The sequence below is a fragment of the Rhamphochromis longiceps genome, linkage group LG20 (genome assembly GCF_057381845.1).
Source record: "Rhamphochromis longiceps isolate RC_006_pf linkage group LG20, R_longiceps_female_GT1.1, whole genome shotgun sequence".
NCBI classification, from domain to species: domain Eukaryota; kingdom Metazoa; phylum Chordata; class Actinopteri; order Cichliformes; family Cichlidae; genus Rhamphochromis; species Rhamphochromis longiceps.
Window position 1 is genome coordinate 9,768,220 of NC_140576.1, and position 8,986 is coordinate 9,777,205.

At 39.3% G+C, this 8,986-nt stretch overlaps 1 long non-coding RNA gene across 1 annotated transcript; it reads right to left on the reverse strand.

The window, feature by feature from the left end:
- Positions 1-3,319: 3,319 nt before the first annotated feature.
- On the reverse strand, positions 3,320-6,362 carry LOC146644944 (uncharacterized). Its single transcript, XR_014909065.1, has 4 exons — positions 6,249-6,362; positions 5,301-5,372; positions 4,618-4,719; positions 3,320-4,444 (listed from the first exon to the last, which is right to left on the reverse strand). It is a non-coding gene; the product is annotated as an uncharacterized LOC146644944 (long non-coding RNA).
- Positions 6,363-8,986: the final 2,624 nt, after the last annotated feature.

Sequence of the window (8,986 nt, forward strand, 5' to 3'; positions counted from 1 at the left end):
GGGCTCACATAGAAGTGACATGTTAAAACAAGGACAGAGTAGAGGATGGATTATTGAAAGGTACAGTAAGTCATTTTACTCCCACAACTTTAAGTTATTTAATAGAAAAAAAAATACTTTTCCACTCATTGGTATGATTGGCGTGTAATTACATCTCCCAATAAACTATTAGATACTTTAGTAACTATTAGATAGTTTATTATTATCATTTTCTAGCTTATTCTGATTTTGAATTAGTTCTTTGGGTTTGGTCGTCGTGTTTATTATCCCTACCTGTGTCTTCCCTCTGTGCTCCGTTCAGTTCCCCGCGTTTGTGTTGCAAAATAGTCTGTGTGTTTCCTGTTTTACTTTGTAGGTCTGTGTCTCGTTATGTCCATGATTCCCAGCTGTGTGCCCACTTGTTCCTCGTTTCCTCATGTGCCTGCCAGTGTATTTTAGTCCCTGTCAGTTAGTTCTTGTTGTCACGTCGTTAATGTCGGTTCTCCTCTCATGCGGTGTTTTCTCTTGTGAGTTATACTCTTGGATTTCCCAGTTTAGTTTGTTATTGTTTTGTATTCCTTCCAAGAGTGTTTGAGTTCACGTTTTTCCTCTGTGTCCTGCATTTTGGGTCCAATTCCTGCCTGCCACACTGCACATCATGACAGAGATAATGTGTCTCAGCCGTTCCAATACTTCTTTTCTTTTTTTTTTTGCCTGTCCCGTTTGGCTCTTTTGCCATCAGAATTGTTGTCTAAAGGCAAAGAAAGATGCCCAACGGATTTACTTTACCAAATTGACCATCCCAGCCTTGCCGTAATGGTCCATTTGATTCACCTTTTATTGTTTATTTTATTTTCACTTACTGAATACGGGACAGACTTGACTGGGGGAAAGAAGGGGAGAAAGAAAGAGGGAAAGAGAAACAGCTGAGAAGAGGGACGGGGAGAAGGGCAAAAAACATAAACCAACAGAACGGGCAGAGAAAAAAAAATGCATATATCAATCACCTGGATCACCTGCTGAGAAAGAAAAAAGAAAACAAGCAGAAGAGAACGAGTAATAGAATAAACAACATCACAATGATATATGGGAATATGACAGTAAATACTAAATATTAAACATTATTGTGCAGCACATAAGATCAACAGAACACAGTGTGCTTTGAGGTAGGAGCCAAAAAGGGTGTAGTTTGTGGGTGTGATCACCCGTGTGTACACCTGTGAGCATGGACGCGCTTGTTTTTTTTAAAAGGTTCCTTCATGTAATGATCTGCTAGAGGGTGTGGGGGGGCCACAGCCCCGTCCTCCAGGGCATGAAGCAGGTATGGAGGAGATCAAAACTCCAGACATCCAGAGGCCCCCAGAACACAAGAGACCAAGGAAGACCAACAGAGGGGCAGCCGCGCCACTGTCCCAGAAAGAGCTGAGGAGAGTCCCAGATGAGGGCTCACTCAGCAGCCGCGGAGCAGAAGCCAGGGGGAGTTGCAGTGACGCACCCGTGAGCTCCGCCGGCAGCCAGCCGTGCCTGAGTGACCGAGCCCCAGGCCGAGAGGCCGGGGGCACCCCACCTCCGAAGTGGCCCGAGTGAGCCCCAGGCTCCAGGCCCCGATAAGCGGCCGCCAAGGAGTGAGCCGGTGTGTACCTGGACGCCCATCCCCGGACACAAAGAACCACCAACGCACCGATGTCTGAGGGAGTCCGCCACTGGCAGGGGAAGTGGTGGTAGGGGGAGATAGGCCTCCAAACCTTGGAGGGCCTGAGATGTCCCCAGAGGTGGCGCCTGACACCCAACCTGACATATAGACACAGACATACAGGCACACACATATACAAACATCCATTCCCACCCTCATGCTCTCATATGCACTTACTCCACACTCAACCAACGTGGAGACAGACATAAAGAGACGCTGTACACACGATCACACTCCCCAAGCGTACTCTACAAACCGGGTCTAGGTACCCTTGCCCCTGGAGGGGGGAACTGCACCCAGACCCAGGTGGTGTTACCCTTTTCCCTGCGGTGGGGGGAGGCAGACCGCCCCGACTCCGCAGCAGCAGGAAGGCCCCACACTCCAGACCGCAGTCGGACGGCCAACTCCTCCTCCTAGCCCCCCCGCTCCAGCAGGTCGCAGAGAATGGGGGTGAGAGAAGACTCCATTTTTCTATGAGTCTGTGGTGGCCAGTGCGATCCTCTATGCTGTTGCATGCTGGGGGAGCAGGCTGAGGGTCGCAGATGCCAACAGACTTAATAAACTGATCCGTAAGGCCAGCAATGTTGTGGGGATGGAGCTGGACTCCCTCAAGGTGGTGTCGGAGAGGCGGATGCTGTCCAAGATAAAGACAATGTTGGATAACACCTCCCACCCACTCCATGACATGTTGGTCAGTCACAGGAGCACGTTCAGTGAGAGACTGAGATTACCGAAAAGCACCACTGAACGACACAGGAAATCATTCCTGCCTGTGGCCATCTCCCTGTACAACGCATCCACTTAACACACTGTTTGCTGCTACAACTACACATGTTTCTTTTCCAAATATTTATTTATAAGTGACTTATGTATGTATGTATATATATGTATATATTGTACTATTCTTAGTTAGCGTATTGTCTGTCTTGTCTTAATGTTGGTTTAAAATGGAGCACTGTAACAAAAAATAATTTCCCCCAGGGATCAATAAAGTATTCTGATTCTGATTCTGATTCTCCAAACCTCCCTCCACCCGCTCATTGTAGTGTTGATGCATGTGTGTTCTAAGGTGCATTTAAAACCCAGGAGGGCATGGAGCTACCTGCCAGAGAGCAGCAGGTAAGCGCATGGTCCCTCCTGCTAGCCCTCAATGTCTACACTGTAAAAACTGTGACTAGAGGTTACTTAAAAAAGTTATGGCAACAAAGTGACACTTGAAATAATTAAGTAGATTTTAATTTCAAAAGATTTATGTAAAATGTAGAGAAAATGTTAATTAAATTCAAATAGAAAACAAAAGTAGATATTAATAGAATTAAACTGTAAATATGTGTTGGATTTAGGGTCAAAATCTCAAACTGAAGGTTGAAATTGCCCAACTTTACCAAAAAAAATAATTGATATGAAATAAGTCTCTGAGAAAAATTACTTTGAATTTACTAACTATCTGGCAAAGGTTTAGTAAAAACTTCCTAAAATATCCATTACAAAGAAATGAAATCTTCTTGTTTTTTCAGTAAAACTCAAATTGGATTCAATAATTTTCCAAATAAACCTTAAAAATAATGACTGAATAATAAGAGAAAATGAAATGAATTTTACTTATTTTCTGAGTAAAATGAATCAATTTCACAAAGAAAACATCAAAACAGTAATTTGTTTTATTGTGGAAAATAAAACACAGTAATTTATAATATAACATTTTTCTGCTCGTATACACTGAATTCTCATCAACAATCTCCTGATCTCCTAAATACATTCCTCTGCTGTAAATTTGTTTTAGTGTCATAAACAGTTTATCACACAGCTTTGTGTACAGAGCAACAGCAACATAAACTGCATGAATGTAAACCAGTTTTGTAAAAAAGAAATTAATCTTTAGACTGTAATATCAACATGAACCTGAAATTTGAATATCCTTTACCGTTTCCTTTATCTCTGTTACTTATTTATGATTGACAAACAAAAACTTTAGTTTGTCAATCTTTTGTTAAATTGAATCACTCAATATAACTGTAGAACAAAGGTTTTTCACTCATGTACATGGAATATCAATAATGTAAATCAACCTTTTATCCCAATTTGGATGTTTAACCTGAGAAAATCTAAGACACATGTAAGAGGAAGTAACATTTCTACAGCTACAGGACTGCACTTCTGTTAAATTTTAAAGTTGTTTTAAACCAATGTTTTATAGTAACATACACTATAAACAAAGAAAAGCTTCACTAGTGATTCCTCCAATTTGCTGCCTTTCAAACAGAATATTCCTAAGAAACTTGTAGGTAATAAAAAACAAAATTAAAATGAAGAGCACAAATACAGCCTGACACATTGCAGGTCATTTGGGTAAGATATGAATAAGATGAAATTAACTTAAAAACTGAAAAGATAGCTGCATCTAACAAAGACAAACCAAAGGTTTTCAGTGAGCTTACTTCCCTTTCATTCTTTCAGAGTCCTCGTTTAAGCCAATAACTTGTTCTTGAGGCTGTTCACTTTTGGTGAGAGCTTAGCACAATCCAGTTCAAGGAAAAGTTTCTGGAATACTTCCAAGGTGTATTTTAGCTCTTTGGGATAGGCAAGATCGACTGCATATGTCAATCCAACCAGCATTGCGCATGCTCTTGGAAAATTGCCCAGAGCAGGCATAACTCTCACACCCTCCAGCACAATGCCAATGTCATCCTCCTCAGATCCAACAGCCTTGATTTTGTAGATTTTCATCCTCTGTTCAGAAAGATCTTGTGACACACCATCCTCATCAGCATCCTGAAACAACAAACACATGGGTTTTCTGACTGTAGTTGCACACATGAAATATTTCCTGGACACATCCTGTAGCTGAATGACAAATAAAACATGATAATGCCTCAAATTATTTGAAACTTGACAAACACATATGAATAACAAAAACAGAATAATGTTTCTACTTCAACACTTACACTGTACTCTTTGATCAGTTGATCAATGGACTCCCCAAGGTACACCATCAAGCACCGAATAACCAGATTTCTGGTTATGTCATTGCTAGGATTGCTTGGTGACTGAAAATGAGCAAGAATTCCAAAAATTACCATCAGATAAGTGACCATTTATTAAGACAAAACTGTGAGAATTGGCAGTATTAAAAAAAACTGTTAAATATCAAATTATCATCACATGGAGCATTATGTGCGATAATTAGCTGATGTTAATGCACATGCCTGGGTGCTGACAGTCAACACAAAGGTATTGTCAACATGCTTGACAGGTTCAATCTTTAAATGTGTCGTTTTAGTAAATTACATTAATTTAGTCATTTAGTTTTTTTATCTAATTTAGTTTATGTTCGTCAGAAAGGGTTTTTCCTTCTTGGGACAAAACAAAAACCCAGCAATACCTGTACTTGTGTTTTTTTGTTTGTTTTTTGTTTGTTTGTTTTTTACTAAGAATAGACATGTATTTAAAATACAATTAAAACATGAAACCCATAATTGTGTTGTTAATTATATCAGTGACGTCCTGGCGTCCTCTTGCACTGACAAAAACATGCAAACAAATTAGTGGAGCTGTGCACCATGCAAATGAAATTTGACAAAAAAATTCTTTAAATAAAATTCCAAGCTGAAATGTCTGTGGAAAATACCTTGGCTATGATAGCCTGCAACTTCAATCCCATGCTGATCAGGTGAATTTAAGTTGAGGGATCTTCCATTACCTGAAAGGAAAGCAACATTATCATTTTTGACGTTTAGTCAGCTGTGTAAAAACCAAGGAGGAACCCACCCGGGGGATTAATAAAGTTTTATTTTATCTAATCTAATCTAATAACTTTAATCTCAGCCAAACCAATTTACTCACGAACAAATAAAACACTGAAAAAAACCAAACAATAACATTTTTAGGTTGTCTAAGTGACTTATATATTACGTTTAAACTGAGTAGCGAAACCCCGCGGTGATCTGAAAATGATGTGCCGGGAGTTGTGCCGTTCTCAGCGGCTTCAGTGACCCTCGAGCTCCCGGCTTGCTATCGAGCTGGTGGGTAGCAGATGCTCCGAAAACGTCGAAGCACTTTTGCAAACATGCGATATCTTGATAAACCGAGCAGATATTTGATGTTTACACAGCTACTTTCGCGCCTGAAAATATGTTAAAAGTTTATTTTGTGACCCAGAAAGATTAGTATGAGTAATTTTAAAACTTAGTAGTGGCCGCCATTGCTGGAAACTGGAGTTCGAAAAACTGACTGTGGCTGACAAAATCACTCACAACTGACCGCAAAACCTTTTCATGAACTTTTAAACGTGGATGAAAGACGTTAAAACTCATCGGAATATACCGTTGATATTTTTTAATACGGTAAAACATGTGGTTAGTTAAAGCTGTTCAGTAACACAGTCGTGAAGGCTTGGAAAGTGACCTTGTGCTAGCAGTCCACTAACTGCCATTTGTGTAAAAATACGATACTATCATTACAGTGATGATTATTAATAAAATTTCGACGTATCATACTGTTTAAAACCTTTACTCAAAACCGATATACGTTATTGTTTAAACCGTGTCTTATATTTGAACAAATTAAGAAGTCTTACCTCTGACAAAATGGAGACGTCCACTCATGAAGCGCGTGTGTCCTGCACGTGGCACAAAGGATTATGGGCGGAAGTGTACAATGATTAAAATGAAAATGCTTTCATCAGTTAAATCTATTAGATTTCTTAAATTTTTTTTAGTACTCAAACATTTTTTTTAAATCTACTCAACAAACCATTGCTGAATTTACCCCAAACAAAACTGTGTAAATTTAAATAACTGAACATCTCAAAATTGTTGAATTTTGCTTAGATTTGATTAAAACTACTCATACACGTTTTTACTGAGTAATAATTACTATTACTCTCCTATTAGATTCTAATTAACCCCAATCACAGTTTTTACAGTGTACGTGTATTAAAAATTGAGAGGTGGGCAACGATGCCAGGGGTGGGGTGTACACCCTGATGGTACTTTGGATTCCGTGTATCGTGCCCACCCCCAAGATCCTACATGTATGTGTAATGAGAGTGTGAGTAATGTGAATGTCTAAGTTGTGGGTTCCAATACTCCTGACACATGCAGGTCTCCTGGGTCCCCTGGAGCACAACAAATGTCCACCTGGGATACCCTTTTACTCAATCATCCAGATGAATAAAATCAACTTTTTGGGATTTCTTTACCTCGATGATTGAGCATGCATCAAGACATATATCAGCTAAAGTTAGGCTTGAGTGTCTTAACAGTGTCCTCACACCATATGAGAGTTTACTCGGGTTTATTTGGGTCTGACTCTGAACTTGTAAGATAGTTTCACTAATCCTGGCTAACAGCAGCTAACGGTGGCAAAAGAAGCATCCCTTACTGACAAAAAATGTCAGGATATTCTCAACAACTCATCTCAGTATCACTGTCATCGGATAGAAGTGAACTTCACTGACACATCAACTTTTATTGGACTCCTTTCACAAGGTTTAATGGCCTCCTCCAGTGTAAATAGACATCCAGTATATTGACAGTTGAGGTAAACAGCAAACTGGCACCACACTAACCACAAATAAAGAATAGCCAGAGTTGTTTGTCCTACTGGATAAACTGTAACTAGGATTGTGCACTTGACTTGGGTGGGCTGAGGAAACATGATTCTGCAATCTACTATCATCTAGCGATGAGATTTTACACACTGCACCTTTAAAAACAAATCATGGCTTCATGTATTTGTCAGTCGGGTCACATTCGATATGGTTCCATTACTGCAGTGTAATTTGCTTGATGAATTGGTTCGGTGATTTGGACTCCTCTGTTGTTTAACTGACATTTGAAGATAATCACCTTTTTAACTGGGTAAAATGGATTTCCAGTGGGGGCTTTACATGAAAAACATGCTTGTTAAGGTATCAGTCTTTGTACATGAGAGAAAAGGTCTGAAAGCACCTCCACAAAGACAGTATTCTGATGGAGATAATTATTAATAAAACTTCAAAAGTAATACCTTTTCATGACAAAATCATATAGTAGAGCTCTTTTCCCTCATTTAACTTCATTTGATTTCAGTTTCCCTGACATGTGACAGCATCATTCACACATTCACACAGCTCTGCATCTTCACAGCTCAGAATAGGTCTGCGTGTCCCCCCTCAGGGCTCATGCACCCCTCCAATCAAGACATAAGACAAGTGTATAAGCATTTAATTTTAGGATCCATTGTGCTACAACTTGAGGATTAATCTTTAAACTTTCATCTTCCAGGTCTCAGAATGAGTTTTCCATGAGTGTAACAAGGAGTTTGGACATATGTGATGCAATGTTAGGGTTGATGTTTGAAATGGGAAAAACATATCTCTGTACTACAGTGCTGCTTTTTTAATTTAATTTGTACAAACCCAATTGTGAAAAAGGTAGGACCTTGTGTCAATATAAATAAAATAGAATTAAATTATTTTCAAATTATAAGCCAGTTTTTTTATTCAGATTAGAATACAAAAAAATATCAAATCTTAGGACTGAGAAAATTTACTAATTTTAGAAAAATATTAGCTTATTTTGACTTTGATCACAGAAATATATCCCCAAAAGTTGTGTTTTGGGCAACAAAAGTCTGAAAGAGTAAGTGGTACTAAAAGGAAACAATTGATGAAATATCATTATGGAGAAATCTGTATGCAAAGGTCAAAGCCGAAAAGACTGTCAGGCCCTCGGGCAGCACTGAATTAGAAACAGACATGATTCTGTCATGGAAATCACTACATTGGCTCATGAACACAAAAGCCATCCACAAAAGCAGGTTAAAGCTCTATCATCCGAAGAAAAAGCTATGTGTGAACATGATCTAAAAACACTGCTATCTTCTCTGGGCCAAAGTTCATTTCAAAAGGAGCGAGGGAAAGTTGAAAACCATCAGAAAAACTGAAATTTGAAATTCTTTTTGAAAAACACAGCAGACTAAAGATGAGAGGGTTCTTTCGGCTTGTTATCAGTGCAAAGTTCAGAAGCATACATCTCTCCTGGTATACAGATGCAGTGTTTGTGTAACTGTAGCTGGGAATGCTAAAAGATTTATACAGGTTTTACAGCAACATATGTTTCCATTCAGGTTACATGTTTATCAGGGAAGGGCTTGCATTGCATGTCTCAGCAAGACAATGCTGCACTCCACTGCTTCTGTTATAACAGCATGGCTTTATTCTAGATGAGTCTGGGTGCTGAAGTGACCTGCCTGCAGTTAAGACCCGTCACCAGTTGGAAACATTTGGTACATCTCACGAAATGAAAAGAACCAGGACTGTTGAACAGCTAG